This window comes from Humulus lupulus, chromosome 2 (genome assembly GCF_963169125.1).
Source record: "Humulus lupulus chromosome 2, drHumLupu1.1, whole genome shotgun sequence".
Lineage (NCBI taxonomy): Eukaryota > Viridiplantae > Streptophyta > Magnoliopsida > Rosales > Cannabaceae > Humulus > Humulus lupulus.
In genome coordinates, this window is record NC_084794.1 from 42,722,065 (window position 1) to 42,747,177 (window position 25,113).

Sequence of the window (25,113 nt, forward strand, 5' to 3'; positions counted from 1 at the left end):
GTGTGCTTCCTTGTTGCTTATGTGTTACTTGTTTGTTACCTTCGTTGGGCCATTGTGTGCCACTTGCCTTGTTGTGTGGATGTTCCTAGGAATGACTTGCTTTGTGCTTGCTCATACTTCGTTATCGCCCGTTGCATGTCCGAGATGTGTATGTGGCTAACCGCTGAGTTTGTTTGCCTGTAGGTGTGTGTTGTAGGCTGACTTGCTAGCTTGAAGAGTCTGCAAGTGTCGCACGTCCCGTCTAGTTGGAATACCCAAATAGCCGGCCCGTGACAGTTGGTATCAGAGCCAAGTTAGAAAGCGCTTGGCAAAAACACACTATGGTGAACCACACTCAGAGGATCGAAGCTCTTGAGAAGCGAGTAGGGGAACTGGATGGCCTGGACGAGAGGGTCAGGGATCTTTCCTCTGCAAGTCAGGACTCGGGTTCGTCTGATGCATACAATCGCATAGCCGCGTTGGAGAAGGAGAATGATGTTCTTCTATCCAGAATTATCGCGTTGGAGAAAAGAAACACTCCAACAAGTACTTCTGTTTCCCCGCGGTGGGAAGAGCGCATCGCGGCAGTGGAGCGCATGCTAAAGGAACAAGAAGTTTCAATAAATGACACGACGGAAGATTGCAGGGAGGCAGTCAGTGTACTCAGAGAAGAAATGGCTGAGCTGTCTGCCAAGGTAAACCTGACCATGCGAGCGGTTGGGAATGCCCCTGCAACAGGGCCGATAGGTATGGAATATGGCCGAGCCAAAGTACCCGAGCCGAGGCCCTATAATGGGGCCAGAGACGCAAAGGATTTGGAGAATTTCCTCTTTGACATGGAACATTACTTTAGAGTCGTGCGGGCCGATTCGGAAGATGGAAAGGTCGCCGTGGCTACCATGTATTTGTCGGGGGATGCCAAAGTGTGGTGGAGGACCAAATATGATGATATAGAGAATGGCAGGTGTACCATCACATCTTGGGCGGATCTGAAGAGGGAATTAAAGACGCAGTTTCTGCCAGAAAATGTAGCTTACATAGCTCGTCGCCAGTTACGAGAGCTTAAACAAGTCGGGACAGTCCGAGAGTATGTAAAGAGATTTTCGGGACTGATGCTCGATATTAAAGACATGTCCGAAGTGGACAGGCTCTTCTGCTTCCTCGAGGGATTGAAACCATGGGCCAAGCAAGAACTTCAAAGACAGCAGGTGACTGATCTAGCCACCGCTCAAGCTGTTGCCGAACGCTTAACAGACTACACTCCGGAGAGTAGCCTGCCGAAAAGGGCTACCCCTCCAGCCAGCTGAAGTAGCGCCGGGAGTAAGAAGTCTGGGAAGTCCTGGCAGGGTAAGAGTGGGGGAGAGAAGAGGACAGCTGAATCCAATTCTTCCAGTGGGACAGATGCTGCTGTAGGGAAGAAGCCGCTAGCTTGTTGGATTTGCAAAGGCCCACACAAGTCGGCAGTTTGCCAATTCCGGGGCAAGATAAATGCCCTCATTGGCCAAGAACAACAGGGTGAAGGAGAAGAGGAAGAAGAAGAGTACGCGCACATGGGCGCTGTCCGCCTGTTGAACGCTCTCAAGAAGCATGGCGAGAAAGGGAAGAAGACCCTGGGGAAAGGGCTAATGTTCGTGGATGCCGCTATCAATGGCAAACCTGCCAAAAGCGTGATGATTGATACTGGCGCCACCCACAACTTCATCTCTGAACTCGAAGTAAAGCAACTGGGACTAAAGCTGGAGAAAGATGCAGGCCGCATGAAGGCGGTCAACTCCAAAGCCTTGGCCACATCTGGCGTGGCTAAAGGGGTAAAAGTGAAGATCGACACGTGGGAAGGGCAGACTGATTTGGTGGTCGTCCATATGGACGACTTCGATGTAGTTTTGGGAATGGACTTTCTAACCGAGAAAGGTGCCATTCCAATTCCTGCCACTGGAAGCTTACTCATAATGGGAGAGACTCCTTCAATGGTACCTGCAAAGGTGAAGCCACCCCCTGCTGTGAAGCTTCTATCAGCTTTACAGTTCAAGAAGGGTGTGAGGAAGCAGGAGCCGACTTATGTAGCTGTACCCACCGTGTTCGAAGAAGTAGTGGAAGAAATTGTTCCACTAGAAATTACGAGGGTCTTGAAGGTGTATGGGGATGTGATGCCAGATAAACTCCCCAAAGCCTTGCCACCAAAGAGGGGGATTGATCACCAGATAGAGCTGGTGCCTGGAGCGAAACCTCCAACAAAAGCGTCGTACAGAATGGCACCCCCTGAGCTAGAAGAATTGAGGAAGCAATTAAAAGAGCTATTGGAGGCAGACTTCATCAGACCGTCGAAGGCGCCATATGGCGCACCGGTGCTATTCCAGAAGAAGCACGATGGGAGCTTGAGACTGTGCATCGACTATAGGGCTCTCAATAAGGTGACAGTTCGCAACACATACCCCATTCCTCTAATCGCTGATTTGTTCGACCAGCTAAGTGGAGCCAAATACTTCACGAAGTTGGACTTGAGATCGGGCTATTATCAGGTGAGGATTGCAGATGGGGATGAACCAAAGACTACGTGTGTTACTCGATATGGAGCATTTGAGTTTCGAGTAATGCCGTTTGGGTTGACAAATGCACCTGCTACCTTCTGTACACTGATGAACCAAGTATTCCACGGGTATCTAGATAAGTTCGTGGTGGTGTACTTGGATGACATCGTGGTTTATAGCGCCACGATAGAGGAGCATCAAGAACACTTGGCTCAAGTGTTTCAGAAGTTGAGAGAGAACCAGCTATATGTGAAGCAAGAGAAATGCTCGTTTGCACAGGAGAGCATCAAGTTCTTAGGCCACGTGGTGGAACGTGGCCGTATTCGTATGGATCTGGATAAGGTGAGGGCAATCCAGGAATGGAAAGCCCCCACAAACGTGAAAGAACTTCGCTCCTTCTTGGGCCTAGCCAACTACTATAGAAGATTTGTGGATGGCTACTCAAGAAGGGCGACACCCTTGACCGAGCTTCTGAAAAAGGGTGTGATTTGGGCGTGGACTGACAAATGTGCTGAAGCGTTCAGAAGTTTGAAAGAAGCCATGATGAAGGATCCTGTTCTTGCCTTTCCAACTATTAGCAAGCCCTTCGAAGTACAGACAGATGCATCAGATTATGCCCTGGGAGGGGTACTACTACAAGAGGACCACCCGGTTGCATACGAAAGTCGCAAGCTGTCTGAAGCTGAGAGGAGGTATACTGCCCAGGAGAAGGAGCTCCTCGCAGTTATACATTGCTTGCGAGTATGGAGGCATTACTTGCTGGGGTCAAAGTTCGTGGTGAAGACGGATAATGCAGCTGTGAGTCATTTCCTTACTCAGCCGAAGCTGACCCCTAAGCAGGCTCGATGGCAGGAGTTTGTGGCGAAATTCGACTTCCGTTTTGAGCACAGGGCAGGACGCTTGAACCAGGCAGCTGACGCCTTGAGTCGCAAAGTGGAGTTGGCGACTCTAAAGATCATGGCTAGTTTATCGGCTAGCGTGGTGAACACTCCACTCAAGGAACGCATTAAAGAGAACCTAGAGAAAGACCCAGTTGTCAGGACCATCCTGAAGCTCGTAAAAGAAGGCAAGACTCGCCAGTTCTGGGTGGAGGATGACCTTCTGTGGGCTAAAGGGGGGCGCTTGTATGTTCCAAAAGCTGGAGATTTGCGAAGGACATTACTAAGCGAGTGTCATGACACTCTGTGGGCAGGCCATCCAGGGTGGCAGAGAACCCATGCCCTCTTGAAGCAGGGATACTACTGGCCACAAATGCGGGACGATGTAGTGGAGTACACCAAGACCTGTCTAGTCTGCCAGCAAGACAAGGTCGATAGGAACAAGACACCTGGGTTGTTGGAGCCCTTGCGAGTCCCAAGCCGACCGTGGGAGAGCGTGTCGCTTGACTTTATCACCAGTCTCCCGAAGACAGGAGATTTAAGTGCGATCTTGGTGGTCGTGGATAGATTCTCGAAGTATGCAACATTCATCCCAGTGTCGAAGTACTGTTCGGCAGAAGAGACAGCCAGACAATTTTTCAAACATATTGTCAAATATTGGGGAGTGCCCCAGAACATAGTCAGTGACCGAGATGGAAGATTCACGGGGACGTTTTGGTCCGAATTATTCAATCTCTTGGGGTCACAACTGAATATTTCCTCGAGCTACCATCCGCAGACAGATGGGCAGAAAGAAAGATTCAACGGGATGTTGGAAGAGTACTTGCGCCACTTTGTCAATGCCAATCAGAAGAATTGGCCGCAACTACTCGATGTAGCTCAATTTTGTTTCAACTCTCAAAAGAGTTCTTCGTCAAATAAGAGCCCTTTTGAAGTTGTTAATGGACAACAGCCACTGTTACCCCACACAGTGGATGAATATCGCGGTCGAAACCCGCGAGCCTTTCACTTCACAAAAGACTGGAAGAAAACGACAGAGATTGCTCGAGCTTATTTAGAAAAAGCATCGAAAAGAATGAAGAAGTGGGCTGATCAGAAGCGCAGACCACTGGAGTTCAAAGCAGGTGACTTAGTGTTAATCAAGCTGAGGCCCGAACAGTTGAGATTTCGAGGGGACAAAGACATCAGACTCGTCCGCAAGTACGAGGGTCCGGTCTCAATCATCTCAAAAGTTGGCCTAACATCATACAAAGTCGAACTACCAGCCTGGATGAAGATACGCCCAGTCCTTCATGTCAGCAACTTGAAGCCGTATCACGAAGATCCAGCAAATCCAGCGCGCAGCCAGTCAACCAGAGGAGGAGTCATCGTTCAACCAAGGAGCAAGCGTCAACCTGAAGAAATCCTGGCGGAAAGGACGGTCACCACTGACCGTAAAAAGCATAAAGAATATCTAGTAAAATGGAAGGGGCTCGCTGACGACGAGATCAGCTGGGAAAGGGCGGAAGACTTGAAGAAGCTCACGCAGAAGATTGAAGATCTACAAGCTACTTCGTCGAGGGCGCCGAAGGATTGAGTGGGGGAGAGTGTGGCGTACTGCCCCTTTGGCACACCCACATGGGGCCATTTTGTAATGAGCATGCCTTGGTGCTTGATCATTAGTCAAGTCTTGCACCAAGCAACCTCATGGGATAGGGTAGTGGCAGTTTTGTAATATTGCATATGTCTCCCAGACAAAAATCATATATGTTCCTGGGAAGACTTTATTTCCCTAGAAGGCTCCTTAGGGGGAGGTGACCTGGTGACTTAGGGAAGCACCATGGCCATCAGCAGATAGGGGCCAAAGTTGTGTACTCCCTTGCCCTATCAAGGCTATATATTAATGAAATAACATTTATCCATACTTGCCTCTGTGTGCTTCCTTGTTGCTTATGTGTTACTTGTTTGTTACCTTCGTTGGGCCATTGTGTGCCACTTGCCTTGTTGTGTGGATGTTCCTAGGAATGACTTGCTTTGTGCTTGCTCATACTTCGTTATCGCCCGTTGCATGTCCGAGATGTGTATGTGGCTAACCGCTGAGTTTGTTTGCCTGTAGGTGTGTGTTGTAGGCTGACTTGCTAGCTTGAAGAGTCTGCAAGTGCCGCACGTCCTGTCTAGTTGGAATACCCAAATAGCCGGCCCGTGACAATAAGCACGTGGCCTCGCCAGGCATCTATGTGGGCGAGGCGAGAGGTCTCCTTCGCAGGCCTCCCTTGCGGTGTGGCTTAGACCCGGACGTATGGGGTGACAAGGTGATGGCCTCCTGAAAAGACGATGGCCCGAAGGGCCTCTCGCGAGACGTGGGCGTGCAAGGGCCTCGTGCATGGGCGCCGTTGGTGGCCTCGTGTGGTGCCATCCTTCACGTTGGCCTCGCGAGATGCAAGGTGGCCTCGCGAGATGGGTTGTGGCCAAGGGCCTCGCTGAGTGTTAGCCCTTACATCGGCCTCACGAAATGCAAGGTGGCCGAGGGCCTCGCACATGGCCTCGCGCATGGGCGCCGTTGGTGGCCTCACGTGGTGCCAGCCTTCACGTTGGCCTCGCGAGATACAAGGTGGCCTCATGAGATGGGTGGTGGCCAAGGGCCTCGCTGAGTGTTAGCCCTTACATCGGCCTCGCGAAATGCAAGGTGGCCGAGGGCCTCGCACATGGCCACGCGCATGGGCGCCATTGGTGGCCTCGCGTGGTGTCAGCCTTCACGTTGGCCTCGCGAGATGCAAGGTGGCCTCGCGAGATGGGTGATGGTCAAGGGCCTCGCTGAGTGTTAGCCCTTACATCGGCCTCGCGAAATGCAAGGTGGCCGAGGGCCTCGCACATGGCCTCGCGCATGGGCGCCGTTGGTGGCCTCGCGTGAATGCAGGCACTTGATGGCCTTGTGTATGAGCGTGCCTCAGGGCCTCTGTGAGAGAGTGACGGGCATAAAGTCTAACAAAGGCGCTGGCGCATCGGGGCCCAAGTGCGTGCTTTAGATCTCTTACATGCCTGAGACTTTGAGCATCAACAGGTAAGATACACTTACTTGAATGGAACAAAAGTTCTTCTTTTTATCTCCTTGGCTGATGGAAGTCTCAAGAAATAGAGAGAAAAAGATGTTTTGAGTAGGAGAATAGTTTCTGAAAGTGAGAATGAGTGAGAATGTGGCCAAATTAGGGCTTTTTATCTCAAATTTGGACTCGGGCCACGACATTACTTTGACCATGCCACGGCCCGCATAAAATTTCTGGGGTTCAATGCCGCGGCCCTCTGATACCTATGCCGCGGCCCGCCTCGATTTTCTGGGAAAACTGGGGTTCAATGCCGCGACCCTCCTCATCCATGCTGCCCCCCCCCCCCCCCCCCCCTATACTTCTAAAATCCGTGGGCCTCTGGAACCCCCAATGCCACGACATCATATGGCTATGCCGCGACCCTTAAGGATTTCCTTATTTTTTGATTTTTTTGATCTTTTTAATTTTTTTTTTATTTTTCACGTTTTTCACGATTCTAAAAGTCCAAAAATAAACCAAATATCCATTGTTTACATATACAAGAGTAAAATAAATAACAAGTAAAACATAGGGTGCCTCCTACAAGCGCTGTCGTTAACGTCATTTAGCCGGACGCTGAACCCCTCTTTAGAGAGGCTTCAGAAGGAGGATAGACTTCGCTTGATCAAAACTACCACCCCAAGTATGGCTTCAATCTCTGACCATTGACTTTAAAGGAATCACCTGAATTGCCCCGAACTTCCACAGAACCATATGGAAAGACTTGGACGACAGTGAATGGCCCTGACCATCTTGACTTCAATTTGCCAGGAAACAGTCGCAGTCTTGAATTGAAAAGAAGTACCTGCTGCCCTGGTTGGAACTCTTTTCTGATTAAGTTCTTGTCATGCCAAGCCTTTGTTCTTTCTTTATAAATCTTGGCATTCTCATAAGCCTCATTTCTGAACTCGTCAAGTTCATTCAGTTGCAACAGCCTTCGTTCACTAGCGGCACTCCAATCAAAATTCAACTTTGTCATAGCCCAGAATGCCCTGTGCTCCAATTCAACTGGCAGATGACATGCTTTACCAAACACCAACCTGTAAGGATACATGCCTATTGGTGTTTTGAATGCAGTTCTGTATGCCCAAATCGCATCATCTAACTTTTTCGACCAATTCTTCATCGAACTGTCAACGGTCTTCTCCAGGATGCTCTTGATTTCTCTGTTCGAAACTTTAGCTTGCCCATTTGATTGAGGATGGTAAGGCAAAGATTTTCGGTGATAAAATCCATAACAAGCCAACAATGCATCCGATTGCTTATTCACAAAGTGTTTCCCTTCATCGCTAATCAGAGCTCGGGGAGTGCCAAATCTAGTAAAAATATGTTTCTGCAGAAAATTAAGCACAGTTTTACTGTCATTGGCTCTAGTTGCTGCAGATTCCACCCATTTGGATACATAATCCACTACCAATAGAATGTATTCATTGTTGTAAGATGGTGGAAAAGGCCCCATGAAATCGATGCCCCAAACGTCAAACAGTTCCACCTCAAGAATCCCTTGTAAAGGCATTTCATTTCTCCTTGAGATATTACCAGTTCGCTGACACCTATCACAGGCATTTACAAAAACATTGGCATCCTTGAATAATGAAGGCCAATAGAAACCACTTTGTAATACCTTGGCCGCTGTTCTTGATGCTCCAAAGTGCCCTCCACATTGTTGAGTATGACAGTGATTAAGAATGGACTGCATCTCTTCTTCAGGAACACACCTTCTGATAATCTGATCAACACAGTGCCTATAGAGAATAGGTTCCTCCCAATAGTAGTGTTTCACCTCAGAAAAGAATTTCTTTAATTGCTGCTTTGACATTTCAGGAGGCACAATTTTTGCAACCAAGAAGTTCACTATGTCTGCAAACCAAGGGACAGCTAAAGTCTCACTTACCCCAAACAACTGCTCATCAGGAAAGTGATCATTGATTTGCACTGCTTTCTTATTTTCAGTCTCCTCCAACTCAAGTCTAGAGAGATGATCCGCCACCACATTCTCGCTACCCTTCTTGTCACGAATCTCCAAGTCAAATTCTTGAAGCAAAAGAATCCATCTAATCAGGCGGGGCTTGGCATCTTTCTTTGCCATCAAATATTTAATGGCAGAGTGATCAGTGTAGACAATCACTTTGTTACCAATAAGATATGGTCGGAATTTATCACAAGCAAACACAATAGCTAGCAAATCTTTTTCTGTAGTGGCATAATTCAGCTGAGCATCATTTACAGTCCGACTAGCATAGTAAATAGACCTGAATACCTTGTCAATCCGCTGTCCCAGAACTGCCCCCACTGCGTAATCACTGGCATCACACATCAACTCAAAAGGCAATTCCCAATTCGGAGATATCACAATTGGAGCAGAAATAAGCTTTTCTTTCAAGAAATTGAACGCCCTCAAACATTCGTCATTAAAATCAAAGACAACTCCATTCATAAGCAGATTCGAGAGAGGCTTGGACACCTTTGAGAAATCTTTGATGAATCTTCGATAGAACCCAACGTGACCAAGAAAACTTCTAACTCCTTTGACTGAAACTGGTGGAGGCAGCTTTTCAATGGTAGAAATTTTTGCTCTATCTACCTCAATTCCCTCACTTGAAATTTTATGGCCAAGAACAATCCCCTCTTTCACCATAAAATGGTATTTCTCCCAATTCAACACCAGATTTTCCATCTCACAACGACGCAGCACGTTCTCCAAGTGACCCAAACAGAGGTCGAATGATGAGCCAAAAACAGAGAAATCATCCATGAATATCTCAATACACCGGTCTACCATGTCTGAAAATATGGCCATCATGCACCTTTGAAATGTTGCAGGGGCATTGCATAGTCCAAATGAAATTCTCCTAAAAGCAAATGTGCCATAAGGACATGTGAAGGTTGTTTTCTCTTGATCCTCTGGTGCAATAGCGATCTGATGATACCCAGAATACCCATCCAAGAAACAGTAGTAGCTATGGCCTGCCAATCTGTCAAGCATCTGATCAAGGAAAGGCAAAGGAAAATGATCCTTCCTTGTGGCCTTATTAAGCTTGCGGTAGTCTATAAAAATCCGCCACCCTGTTACAGTCCGTGTTGGAATGAGTTCATTGTTCTCATTTTTCACCACAGTCATTCCACCCTTCTTAGGTACCACTTGCACAGGGCTCACCCATGCACTATCAGAAACTGGGTAGATCACCCCAACATCCAACCATTTAAGAATCTCCTCCAATACTACTTCCTTCATAGCTGGATTGAGTCGTCTTTGGGCCTCTATGGATGGCTTGCTATTCTCCTCCAACAAAATTTTATGCATCACTATCGATGGGCTGACTCCTCTAATATCTGCCAAGGTCCACCCAATGGCCAATTTATGCTCCCTTAGAACCCTCAACAGTTTCTTCAATTCTACATTTGACAGGTCAGCCGACACAATGACAGGTAAGGTTTAATTCTCTCCCAGATAAGCATAGCGCAAATGGTCTGGGAGGACCTTTAATTCCAACTGCGGTGGCTGCTGAATGGAGGTAAGTGGTTTATCAGTCGCATCTGCTAGTTCTTTAAACTTCTTCCAATATGGTAAGAATGAGTTGATCCAGTTTACACATTCTCTGATCTCAACATCATCATCATCATCATCATCGCCCTCATCACCCAATAATACTGCCTCTAAGGCATCACTGCTCACCCTTCTCTTGGAGACTTCCTTTTCTATCACATCCACACTAAAGCAACTGTCACTAGCCACCGGATACTTCATAGACTTGAAGAGATTAAAGACCACCTCATCTCCTTGAACTCTAAGCTTAAGCTCTCCTTTGTGAACATCAATAAGAGCTTGGCCTGTGGCTAGAAATGGCCTACCAAGAATAATTGGGACATTTGTGTCCTCCTCCATGTCTAGAACAACAAAGTCAGCTGGAAATATGAACTTATCCACCTTCACAAGAACATCCTCAATAATACCTCGTGGATGTGTTAACGATCGGTCTGCAAGCTGTAAAGTGACAGTTGTTGGTTTTGCCTCCCCCAAACCAAGTCTTTTAAACACAGATAAGGGCATCAGATTGATACTTGCCCCCAGATCACATAAGGCGTGCTTGCATTCAAACTTACCAATGGTGCAAGGTATGGTGAAATTCCCCGGATCTCTCAGCTTTTGGGGTAATTTCCTTTGTAAAATCGCGCTGCACTCTTCAGTGAGTGCTACAGTCTCATAGTCCTCCATTCTCCTTTTCTTTGACAAAATCTCCTTCATGAACTTAACATAACTGGGCATCTGCTCCAAGGCCTCAGCAAAAGGAATGTTTATGTGCAACTTTTTTAAACACCTCAAGAAACTTAGAAAACTGTTTATCAAGTGTAGTCTTTCTAAGCCTCTGAGGGTATGGAACTCTAACTGGCTGCTCAATAACAACTGGCGGACTCTGTTCTGACTGTTGATGGTCTTCAGTAACCCTTTCTGAATCAGACTGTTCACCTATCCCTTTATTCTGAGCCACTGTCTGTGGAGATCTAGGCTGCGTAGTTTTCTTCCCACTCCTCAGAGTAATTGCCTGTACGTGCTCCTTGGGGTTTACTTCAGTATTACTAAGCAAGTTTCCCTGGGGTCTGTTATTGAGCATATTGGCCAACTGCCCAACCTGTGTCTCAAGATTTCGAATAGAGGATCTGGTCTCAGTCATAAATTGAGTCTGAGTATTAGTAAGAGCCAACAAGGCAGCTTGCAGTTCATAAGGCCTCTCAGGTTGAGGCATTGATTGTTGAGGCCTAAACTGTTGTGATGATGAAGCTTGATTCATAGGTGGCTGAGGCATGTTATTATGAAATTGGCCCTGAAACTGAGGTTGTTGGCCTTGATTATAGTTGTTGTAGTTGTTGGAAAATGGATTGTAGTTGTTGGAAAATGGATTATTGAGCGGCCTTTGAAAGTTTCCCACCGCTTGAACTTGAGCATGATCCATTGGGGTGTTATTATTCATACAGTTAGGGCACTGATCGATAGAATGAGCACCACCACACATTTCACACCTCACTGCCATCTTAACTGCATTAGCAGATACACTCCTCTGTTGTAACTGCTTTGTCAGAGAGGCTACTTGCACTGTTAAAGCAGTGATTGCATCCAGCTCATGCACCCCTGCTACCTTCCTAACTCCTGATGATCTTTCCTCAGACCATTGATGATTGTTTGTGGCCATGTCCTCCAGTAGCTCATAAGAACCAGTTGCGCTCTTGCTCATAAAAGTGCCACCTGCTGTAGCATCAATAATGGTTCTGGTTGTAAGACATAAGCCATTGTAGAAATTTTGTACTAGTATCCACTATTCAATGCCATGATGAGGACATCTTCTCAAGAGTTCCTTAAACCGTTCCCAAGCTTCATACAGTGACTCTCCGTCATTCTAGCAAAAGTTATTTATCTCTCCCCTCAATTTAGCAGCTTTGGACGGAGGGAAGAATTTGGACAAAAATTTATGAGCTAGATCTTGCTAGGTGACAATAGAGTTTGGCTGCAGAGAGTTCAGCCAACTTTTAGCTCTGTCCCTTACAGAAAATGGGAAGAGCCTAAGCTTGATTGCGTCATCACTCACCCCATTATATTTGAAGGTTCCACACAACTCCAGAAAGTTGGACAAATGGGTGTGAGGATCTTCAGAGGGCAAACCATTGAATTGCACTGAGGACTGCACCATTTGTAAAATAGCAGGCTTGATTTCGAAGTTGTTGGCCTCTACAGCTGGTGGGTGTATACTATTTTGTACTCCCGTCAGAGTGGGTAGCACATAATCTCTCAGGCTCCTCTCAACATTGGTCTGAGCCTGAACCCCCTGTACAACTCCTGGATTTAGAACATTCCTGCCATCCTTGTCATTCTGTGCCATCTTCACAGAATTATGGGCCTCTCTCTTACTCTTTCTGATTTTATTGCAAGACTTTTCAATCTCGGGATTCAGAGGAACAAGTGTGGCTTTTCCTTTTCTGCCACGCATATACCAAAATTCACCTGAGATAGAAAAATTAAGCAACTAAACAGATTAGAAACAAGATAAATTAAAATCAAATCAGAATAAATATTAATTTGACTGATATTGATAATTATTTTCAGTCCCCGGCAACGACGCCAAAAACTTGTTGCGAAATTTATAGCTATGCAAGTGCACAAAGTCGCAAACTCGTAATAAAATGGTAAAACCAAGTATCGTCCTCAAGGACTGATTTACCAATTACCAGTCAATTAATTTCTTGTTCTATTTGATGAATTGAAATTCTTGATTTTTATAAATACAGCAAAAGAAACTACAAATTGCAGAAACAATAATTGAAAATTAGATAAAATAACAACTAATGGAAAAACTTTTAATTTAATCAATGAGAAACAATTAGGATATTCAATCTCATCAACTATCCTCCCTATTATTCCCTAATGCAAAGTGTGAATTCTCCTTATTTTGACCTAATTCAATTAACAAGTTGATAAAGCAGCCTATAATCATACTATGAATTATAAACTCAACCTAGATGACAATTTCCTATATTTCTATGGTAAATTGAACCACGCAGGTAGCATTAATCTCAATCAACTTAATAACAGTTACACAATTAATTCAGATACTTTCGTTCTAAATTAGAATTATGTCCAATATAACCACAGCATAATTAAATCTCACTTCTCAGATTTTGACTTAAAAACATATGTAAATGACTAAAGATGGCCAATTAATAATCAATTTAAAAGAACAGATTATATGGAATTGAAGAAGAGTGAAGAAGAAGAATATTAAAAATTACATTAGTTCATAACAGGGATTCAAGTGATTCAATTAAACATCCTAAACAGAAAATTAGTTCTTAGTCATAGTGCTAATCACAACAGAAATTAAAGATAACATCAAGAAGAAGAAAAACATGTAAAAATACTCTAAGCTTGAGCCTTCAAAACCAGTCCTCTTCCCTTTCGTCCGTACCTCCTCTTTCTTCTTTCTCGCCAAGTTAAAACCTAAAGTTTCAAATTTTAAAGAGGCGGGCCGCGGCTCTACATACACTATGTCGCGGCCCGTGTCCAAATTCCTGGGCAAAAAGCCCTTTCCATGCCGTGGCCCTCTGAAGCCATGCCGCGGCCCGCACCAACGAGTTCTGGGCAAAATGCTCATCTATGCCGCGGCCCGAGGTCTTCCTAGAAAAACAATGCCTCTGTTTCCCCCCTAGCCGCGGCTCCACTTTGCTCATGCCGTGGCTCTTAAGGGGTTTCTCAATTCTTCAAGTTTTCATCCCAAAATTTCACCAACACTTCCAAATTGTGTTGAGAACCCTTCTTTATCAAAATATGATGAAAAACTTGATTATTTCTTCCATTTCTTTGGAATTTTCTTCCACATGCTCAATTCTTCCTGATATTCACAAAGACAAACAAACAAAGCATAAACCCGAACTAAATGAAAGAAAAACGAAATAAAAGACTACTAAAAACATCACCAAAACATAACAAAAACTAGACTCAACAATCACCACTGCATTCCGCTATTTGTTCCCATGGTAAGACGAATATTTTAGTCATTATTTTACAGTGTAAGTACTATATATATGCTTATATATTGAACTGGTGATATTGTGTCTTCATGACCTGTTTTTGCAGTGTTTTACAACCATTACTGGCTACCTTTCATTCCGCTAGGGGTAAGATTAAAACTTCACCAAACTACATTTATACTTGTTTTATAACATATATTTGTCTTATTAACCTTACTCAACACACCAGCCCATAAAAAGCTACTTACAAATAATAACAAAACAGAGAAATACCCGAAAAACAATTCATCTTAAAATCAGTCAAATTGTAGACAAAAGTAGAACAAGTTATCTATGAACAAAAATAAAATCTGGGAATTTTGAGAGTAAGCACCTCAGTACTTTACTTTGAAATTTTATAGAATAACACAAAGATAGATACAGAGATGCTAAAAAAGAAAAAAGAATGAAAGAAACACAAATGGAAGATACTTAATAGAAATTACGATCTTGATTTCTGCCCATAGCATTACCGTAATTTCTTCTTCTTCTTTCTTTACAATACAAAGACATACAATGGTACAACATGAGTCAATACCCTTACAAATTCACATTTACAGAGAAGAAGCCCCAAATAACCAAACCTATTATCAAACCCAGAACAGAACTTAACTATTTCCCACATATAATAAATTCACCACAAAGAACAACCAAGAACAACCAAATATACTAATGCCGGAAATCACCAAATCTGAAAGAATGTCGTTTGAAAGAGATGCTTACCCAGATTTTCCCAGACACCAGAAGTTCTTGCTTCCCCAAATCTGCCCAAAAGTTACGCCTTTGCCATGCTCAGAAAATTAATGAGATGCTCGGATGCAGAGACAACAATGTTTGTCTCGTTCGGCGCTTCATTGACAGGGACGACGAGCAGCAGCAAAAGAAATTGGGGGAAAAAAGAAGAAGAAGAAATCGGAAAAGAGAAACAAGGTCAGAGGAAAAATAAAATAATATCTTTAGTTTTTTACTTTTATTAAATAAAATCATATTATAAAATCAATTTCTTTAATTTCCTTTTGGCCCCAAATTTCAGAAATCATCTCTATTAAGTCCTTTACTAAATTCATTTTATTTTTTAAAAACCCCATTTTTAATTAAATAATATTTTAATCTAATAATCTTGACTAATAAAAAATCTTTCTTTTAATACCAAATATTATAATTAAATCATAATTTATTTTAAATCTCACAAATTTTAGGATAAACCTTTCATCCAATTGGATATATATTATTATTTATCCAAATAAATGATAATATAAATTTAGAGGGAAATATTTCTTTATAGTCTCAAAATTGGTATTGATTAGAAAATTCGTATTGTATTAGACAACAGTTTAAGTAGAAATGTTGTCTCATGTTAAAAATAGGCATGTTACAACAGTTTCATTCGAACTGTCGTTTCATGTGAGTTTTAATTTGCATGGCACAATAGTTTGTGAGTGACTGTTGTATCATGTATATTTTTAACATGACACAGCAGTTCTACTACAAACGACATCTCATGCATGTCGTCTAAGTACAATTTTGTAGTAGTGAGTACTTGTATTAGACAATTCAAATGTATGATGTTGAACGTGAAATTGTATATTATGAACTGTTGTTGGATGCTTTCATGAACATTTAGGGATTGTCTATTTTGTCGACAAAAATTAGAGTGTTTGCTCATCTATGTTTAATTAAGAATTTTATTGTTGTTAATGGAAATTTGAACTTTTTTTTTAATTTTTGTAATTATTTTTGTTAGTGATATTCTTATATTTATTTTTATAACTATATACAAACCTTATTGGTCTTTCTTGTAAGTTTAACATTGGTAGTTACGATTTAATTTTTTTTTTTGTAAATAGTACTTAAATTTTATGTTCAACTTTAAATATTAATAAATTTACATTTCAAATTTTTTTGTAGCAATATATTTTGAAAAATACTTATTTAAACAACTTAATAAAATTAAGACTAAAGAATGTAAGTAGTGAACAGAGCCTTTTTTTTTTTTCCGAAAAATGACCAAATACTAATTGAAAGAATAATGAAGTACAATGGTCATAATACCAGGTGAACAAAGCCATTTATTCTAAGATATTATTAGCAGTTATCTTTTGTGGAAATTTAAAAAATTAGTCAATTTTTTACAAAGAATACATCATTTTTCGATTATTTGAAACAAAAATAATTTTCGTTAATTTAAATTCAATAAGAGTAAATAGATATTTAAAAATATATTAATAATTCTGGTATAGTTGACTCCTCATCGTACTCATCACTCATTATTATTCTTCGTGTCTTCTCTTACTTATTAATTATTTGTGTAGAAAAAAAATGTTGATTACAAATTCTTTATATATATATATATATGTATGTGGCTAGGCAACCCTACATCATCACTAACTTTTCCATTTAGATACAAAAAATAGAAAGAAAATGAATAGTAAGATGATAAAGGAGATAATTCTCATTAGATCACTTTCGAAATGCAAAGAAAAATTCTTAAGTGGAGAGTTGTACAGTTTCATGAAACATATTAAGTTGCGCCTCATGAGATCATTCGAAGCAAGAAATACAATGAGAATCGCCTTCATCGATCAAGCGTTTGGAGAATGAAGTGGAGAAAGCCATAAAATATGTAAGATTAAAGAAATTCATAATGAATTAGCACAAAAATTTGTCGATGCTTCTGAGAAGGAGGACTTGTATTTCAGGCCTCAAATTTATGATGTTGAACATGAAATAATATATCATGAAACTTTGTTGAATTGTTTCACGAACATGTAGAAATATTGGTACTTTGTATTAAAAAATTAGAATGTTTTTCGACTTATGAAATGAAAGAGAATTTTGATGGTTATTTTTTTATTATTATTCATAGAAGTTTTATATTTTATTATAATTGAAATTATGTAAGTTAATTTTAAATGATAAATAAGAAGATAATTAAAATAATAAACAACCAAAATTCAAAGAGTTGCTTTTGTAAAAAAAAAAATCCAAATTATTTTACTAAAAAAATTAAAATTTGTAAGACCAAAATTAATATTTAATTGTCCAATTAATATTAATTTTTTATATTTAAATTATTATGCATGAGTTAAGGAGAGTGGTGATATAAAAAGTCGCAGTTATTAATCATTTTTTAAAAATAATAACCGAAAAAGAATATCATTTATTATTATTTCACTACATATTGATAATAAAATAAAATATTTTTACTCCCCATATTTATCCCACTTTCCCAAAATATATATTTTATAAAAATAAAATTTAAATTAATAATAATTATTATATATGTGGCAGATTTTCAATAAAGATAAATTCTTGGTTTGACCAATAATATTAATAAGTTAAATATTTGTTTTAATGGTACAATATGTACATGCATGAAGTTGAAGAGTTGCAAAAAAAAAAACTGAAATTTATAATAATAATTATTAAAGTGGGCGAAATTTTTGTTTGTCTAAGAATATTAATGGCTGGATAATTTTTTTTTTATTAATTGTATAATATTTACATTCATGAAGTTGAAGAGTTGCAAATGTTAGCAAATTAATATTATTTCTCTTATAATTTAAGAACACACCTTATATATTATAGACTTCTTCTTCTTCAAACACAACCTACTTTGACTCTCATTTCACATATTTCTTTGTTTTTCAAATTTAATCATGTTCACAATTTCTCATGGATAACATAGTTCAAGATCTCATCTTTCTTGCTGAAGACATGATAAAAAAATTAGAGTTCATTTTTTCAGTAATAGAGATATTTCCTTCATGAAAATTTATTGAGTTCGAAGATGGTACATATTTTCTGTACAAGTTTGCCACTATATCTCGAAAAATGATAAGGGAGTTGAACAAGATGTATATTCAAAACTTGAAGGGTGGGACAAAGAACTTGTAAAAATGAAGAAGTCTCAGGAAAGCATCAAAAAGAGGATAAGCCGACTAGGAGAAGACAACGACCAAATGACACACGTCCAACGTCTAATGGATGATGAAGAAGAAGAATCTTCAAAGAAAAAAATGAAGGGAAATGAAGAGTAGGTTTTAAGTTGTTGAATTAATCATTTGTATATTGTTTTTATTTTCTATTTAATTTTTAATATGAACAAATATTTTAACTTTCTACATTAATATTACCATATATTGTTTTTTTTATTATTATTTAGCATCTTCAAAAATAATATTTAATATAATAAAATTAAAAAATAAAAGAAAAATATATATTTTGTTAAATTGATTATTGTCATGTAAATAATGAAAAAAAATGCTTATTTTACAATTTTTTTTAAAGAAATATGATACTATATTCAATTAATATATGACTATTAAAAAATTACCTTAATGGTTTTCAAAATTTGTCTTTTTCCATGCACTATTTCAAGAATATATTAATTAATAATTGGATGCTCAAAAGTTGGATGCTTGACAATGATATGTTTCATTTAAAAAATGTGAGAATAATTATATCTTTACATTTTTCGAAAACTTGTTTTTAAAAAAAAAAATTACATTCATTAGTTTGGATAGATGCAACTCTTCATATCATGAATGCACATTAAATGAAATATAGAAAAAATGGCAATTACTTATTAAATATTTTATTTTTATAAACAAACAATTAAAAAATATTTTTTCATAATCCTACACAACACCTACGCTATATATATTCTAAATTAGATTAAATAGGTTTCATCTATTCTTTTTTTTTAAAAAAAAATTTATCTTCATCTGATTCTCTAGCAGATAACAAACTTTCTATTTCTCTTCTTAACAATTTTCCATTAATATGGAAGACTTTTTGAATTTTCAAGTACCTATTCTTTCCATGATTAAAATGCTAGAACACCAATTATTAATTGCCAAAACATTTGCTAAAGAAGGAATTTCTCAAAGCGATAGCAATTCGGAGTCTGAAATTGTGCTTTTCTCCAAGAAGCAACAAGAAAGAATAAAATAGTTGACTTCTCATATGGTTGAAAGTTTGGAGTGCAAAATTCAACTTTGGAGAGAAGAACTTGAGAAGGTAAGGATGGATGACGAAGATGTCTACGATCACTTATTTAAATTATGAGCAAGTTTCATCTTTTATTTTATCAGTTTATGACATTGTTAGAACATTGTTCTCCAGTCCTAGTGATTATGTGTTTAGTTTTATAATATTGTTAAGAATTTCAAGTTTACCTTAGTAGATTAAATTTCAATATTTTTTGAATATATGTTTTACTAAAATTTAATTATATGTGTTCAAGGTCTTTTTCAGCCTACCGTCCACGTCAGAACCCAGCGACATGTGACAGTGTGCGAGGTATTGTTATCCCCGAAAATGGAGATTGATGACGTGGCAATAGAGGCGACAAATGGCAGTGCATGATCCGTAAAAGACACATTAAATAGTCAATAAATACATTGACTCCTCAGAGTTGTGACAAAGTGTCCCGGTAGAAGAATTTGGACTACCTGAAAGATGTCATAACCAAGCCAAGTGCACCTTGGTCCGAGGAAAGCTAAGGAGAGTGCATCCTAGGAGGCTAAGGAGAGTGCATCCTAGGAGGCTAAGGAGAATGCATCCTAGGAGAGCTAAGGAGAGTGCATCCTAGGAGGCTAAGGAGAATGCATTCTAGGAGAGCTAAGGAAAGTGCATCCTAGGAGAGCTAAGGAGAGTGCATCCGAGGAGAACTCAAGAGAGTGGTCCTAGGAGACCCCAAGAATGTGGTCCTAGGAGACCCCAAGAGAGTGATCCTAGGAGACCCCAAGGATGAGGTCCAAGGAGGAGAGCCCAAGAGACCTTGGTCCGAGGAGAACTCAAGAGAGTGAACCTAGGAGACCCCAAGGATGAGGAGAGAAGTGCATGTCCTACCACCATGCACGTCCGACCAACAAGTGTATGTTCTACCACCATGCACATGTCTGACCAGCACTTGCATGAGTGGTCAGTAGGAGAGGTGGATTAACTAGCTAGAGGAGGACTAAGTCAAGATTCCCATAAACAACTTCAACAAGATATGCGGGAATCTCTCATTCTTCCCACAAATGGGGGGTTTGTTACATTTTGAATTTTGAATGTTTCTTTGTAATTTAAATGTAATAAATATAATAAAATATCCCGGTTCTAGGGGATACCGTATGTATGACCCTAAGTCTATAAATAGAGGGCTTATGGGATGAGAGAGGGCTTCTTTCTGCTTCTTCTTTCTAGAGAGAGAAAATTTGGATCTGAGTATTCTAGAGAGAGAAAGTGTTGATATTTCTTGTATTTTTGCAATCTGTACTAAAGAAACTCAGTTGGCTCAGTCCATCTGATCTTGAGTACGCATCTATAAATCACAACTCTAAGTGGATTAGGCTATTACCGACAATCGGGGCTGAACCACTATAAAAATCTCTTGTGTTCTTTATTTTCTTTATTAAACCGTCAGTGTCGTTTAAATTCTCTTGAAGGTTTGTCGTATTTGACGTTCTCACGTCGTTGGCAAAAAACGCAGTCAACAGGTATATTTCCCGAAGAGTTCTCAGAAGGGAAATTTATAAAGGACACGGGTAGACAAGGTCAGTAACGAGAACACTAAAGTTAGGAAACAAAATGCAATATTAACAAGGAGCAACTAACCAGAACCAAGGTCACCAACTGTCTCTAGTAGAGATGGGCTATGTTCTGCTCACTTAACTGGGCCCATTGCCGAGGCGGTATGCTCCCCATGATATCTCCCACGGTCGCGGCTAGCCAAAAAGCCAAGGGAAACCTCCTCACCTAGACTGCGAATATATTCCTTTAATTTGGCATGCATTGAGGCTCTGCAACATCTTGCCTAGCTTCAAAGGCATCAGTGCTCAATGCCCCCATTGGGGGAGGCATGCTCCAACAAATCTGCCAATGAGGTCTCTGACTCCTCGTCGACATCCTTCTTGCTTTGCGCCGCCCTCTCGAAGGCCTCCTGGGCCACTGGAAGCCTCCTTACTTCAGACAGGTGTATAGGTGGGGGCGTGTTGGCATCCTTGTGAGGCCCCACCGTTGGGATAGAGCTCGTGGGGGCAAGCAGGATCTCACAAACAGAGACTGAGAACCTTGCGACCCGAGCAGCCGCAGGGATAATAGAGGTGGAGATTTTTGCCTTCTTCTGGACCCCCGAGGCCTCACCAGTGGCCTACTTCCAATTTTGGGCCTCCAGGGCTGCCTTTTTCTTCTCAGCTACCAGGTGGGTGGGTGATAGCGAAAATATTATGTGCAAGTATACACAATCGATTCAAGTAATAAAATAGTAAGTAAAGTATCGTTCCCACAAGGACTATGAACCAATTACCAATAATTGCTTTTAAATTTCTATTTGGCTGTCAACATAGAGTGATTTTTAAACTAAGACTTAAAATTGAAATAAACTTTTCAATAATAAAGATTAACTCAAGAATTTAAAAACATAGGGTATTAACTTCATCAACTTTTCAACCTGTTAATCTTACTAATCAGTGAATATAATTCTACAAATTCTATCCTAATAGCGAGTTAACTAAAACAATCCTAATTCTTTCTTAAGATAAAAAGATCTCAACCTATATGCAAACTTTCTACATATATGTGATAAGTTTTAACATATAGCAGACATGAAGCATAGAAATCCTAAACGCTACACAAACCCTATAGGTACTATCGTCTTATATGTAATTTATGTCTATATGATTATAGAATATTCAATTCTCCCCTCTCGAATCTCGAATCAAAGTCATAAATCTTGTTAATAGTGATCAATTATCCACACACATTAAGCTTAAATTAAATAGATAAAGGATAGAAGAAGAAGAAATTATATAAACTTCATAGAAAATTAAGAAATATCCAAGTGACTACATTAAACCCTAGAGAAAAATATCTACTTCATGACAAACATAGCTAACACCATAAAAATAAATGTTATCATCTTTAATATCCAAAACTTGAAAATAAATTAAAGAAGGAAATGCAGAAAATAAGCTTAGCCATCAAGAAATCTCTGAAAAATTCGTAATTAAAAATCCTAACCAATACCTAATCTCTAATGTTTTAAACCTAAATAGTAATTTTTTTCTCTTCAAGAAGGTGTGCCGCGACCCTTGAGATTCCATGTCGCGACCCGTTTCTTCAAAATACCCACGAGGTTTGCGCCTCCGTCTTCAAGTGTCGCAGCCCGTGTGAAAACCCAGTTTTTCTTTCCTTTCTGCCAGTCATCATGCCACGGCCCTAAAGAGCATGCCCCGACATTAATTCATGCTAGATTTGAGTAGTTTCTGACTTTGCTAGAGTCGCGGCCCTTAAGCCCATGTCGCGACTCTAATTCTATTTTTTTCAAAACTTGACCATTTTAAGTCCGTCCTTCATCAAAACTTCTTCTAACTCATTCTTGATGCCAATTTGACTCGAACAACCACCAAAAGATCCATTTTCCACCATTTCTTCTTCTTTTCGTGTTTAGCTCATAATTTATAGCACTGTCCTACAACAAAGACAAACACAAGTATAATCTTACACAAAACAAACAATAAGACTCAAGATTACCACAATAACACATCCTAAAACAACACTAAAATGGAGTTATCAAACTCCCCCAAACATACTCTTTGTTCGTCCTAGGATAACAACATTTTCATAATAATTTTTTTTATTTCAACATTTAGCAAACATACAAATTGTTCAATTACACAAAATTTATTAAAAATCATGATTAAACTCTCAATTATTTAAGTAGATAATGTAAAAATGGAAAGAAATATTCAACCAAGCACACAGATTTTTATAGCATCATTCCCATTCAATTTATACATCACATCATTCAATCATATTATCATTGGCTAATCATAGTCAACTTGATTCAACTAAAATTCTAAAACACCTAGACAAGTATCATAACAAACACAAAACATAACAAGCACAAAACAACACGACTAACAAAATAGCATAATATATACAAAACAATAAATCTCTTCCCCCAAACTTAACCTAAACATTGTCCCAAATGTTTAAATAAAAGCTAAGGAAAAGAAACTTACCTGACACCTCAGACTGCTTAACATAATACAGATTGAGATGGTGAATTGAATGGGGAAAGAAAATTTTTGGGTTAGCCCATAGTTCATTATGCCTGAGCCCGAAGTAGCGCTGCAACTCAAATTAGTCTCATATTTAATAGAAATTAAAATCAAATAAAAATAAATACTAAAATTAAAGTGTTCATAATCCAAAACTTAAATAAAACTAATAAAAAAATTGGAATGCCTCCAAATGCGCTGTCATTAACGTCATTTAGCCGAATGCTTGTTTTCTTTCATATTCAACTTGGATCAAGTCCACCCCTCAAATCCTTGAGAGCCCTAGTATCAGGAGTTGGCCCTCATTTTTTGTTATTATAAATTGGTGGAACTTTACCCCGCTCATGTTACATTCGAATCCTCTCACTAAAGAACCTTTTTAAACGATGATGCACTTTTCACATTCCACTTTTAACCATTCTTTGCTTAGAGGCTTCCAACTTGCTCTCTCCTCTTTTTACCACTTAAACTCTACAACAAGTTGGAATTTCCGTTGCTACAAAAACATTAAATATTACCTCGTCTTTTTGCACTCGCAGCTTCAACTCACCCTTTTGTACATTGATTAAAGCCTTACTAGTAGCCAAGAATGGCTTTCCAAGTATTATTGGAATGTTGTCTCATCCTCCATATCAAGAATGATAAAGTCCACTGGAAAGATGAATTTGTCCACTTTCACCAATACATCCCCAATCACTCCACGAGGATGTTTGACTGATCGATCTGCCATTTGGAAAGACATGGTAGTAGGTTGAGCTTCTCCAAAATCCAACTTCTAAAAGATTGATAGAGGCATTAGATTCACACTGGCCCTTAAATCACATAAAGCCTTTATCACCACTGAGCCCCCTATAGAGCATGGGATATTAAAACTAACAGGATCCTTAAGCTTGGGAGGTAGTTTCTTTTGAATTATCGCACTGCACTCCTCAGTAAGTGTCACTGTCTCATAGTCCCCTAGTTTCCTCTTCTTTGACAAAAATTCTTTCATAAACTTCACATAAGTTGGCATTTGTTCAAGTGCCTCAACAAACAAGATAATGATGTGTAGCTTTTGAAAGATATCAAAAAATTTAGAAAACTGCTTGTCAAGCTTATTCTTTTGAAGCCTCTGAAGATATGAGATCTTTATATGGTGATGTACACTTATTTTTGGATGTTTCTCGAAGTTCTTAGTAACATTTGACCCACTCACTTCCTTCTCCTTATCAACCACTTTTGGCTCTTTTAACTCCTTGCCACTCCTCAAGGATATTGCATTGCACTGCTCTTTTGGGTTTACCTCAGTAGTACTTGGTAAGTTCCTTTGAGCATGGTTTGTCATCAAAGTAGCGAACTGCGCTATTTGAGTCTCCAAACTCCTGATAGATGCCCTGGTTCCGGTCACGAACTAGTTCAGTGCATCGGACTGTGCGTCAGGTTGTTTCATATGAGTTGGTTAATGTGGTTGTCATTGTGGAGGTGGGTATTGAAAGGTTGTTGTCCAGCTTAATTATTTTTCCAAGAGAAGTTAGGATGATTCCTCCACCCTTGGTTAAATGGCATCAAAAAGGAGTTGTTGGTTGGTCTTTGAATATATCCTATCTCTTGGACTTGTTCTATAGGTATATTATTCATATCCATGTTAGGACACTAATTTAATTGATGGGCACACCCACATGCCCCACATAAACTCTGAACTTGCATGGTTTGGGTTGACAGGTTGCTCTGTTGTAACTGCTTCGCAAAAGCTGCCACTTGCGCTGTAAGCATGAAAATAGCATTCAATTCAATCATGCCAGGCATCTTCCTTGGTTGCCCCCTTTCAGTTGGCCACTGGTAGTTATTCATTGTCATCTCCTCTAGTTGATCATAAGCTTCATTGGCAGGCTTACTCATCAACGCACCTCCTGCTGCAACATCTATTATGGTACAAGTAGTACCATTCAATCCATTATAAAAATTATGGACTAGCATCCACTTCTCTACAGCATGATGTGGGCACTTCCTTAACAACTCTTTAAATCTTTCCCATGCAATTATATGGCTTGATTAGGGGGCCAGGAGGGAAATAATT

The 25,113-nt window shown here is 39.9% G+C and overlaps 1 non-coding gene across 1 annotated transcript; it reads left to right on the plus strand.

Moving 5' to 3' along the window:
* The first annotated feature begins 11,766 nt into the window (after positions 1-11,766).
* On the plus strand, positions 11,767-11,873 carry LOC133820770 (small nucleolar RNA R71). The gene has a single exon (XR_009887169.1). It is a non-coding gene; the product is annotated as a small nucleolar RNA R71 (small nucleolar RNA).
* The last annotated feature ends 13,240 nt before the right edge of the window (positions 11,874-25,113 follow it).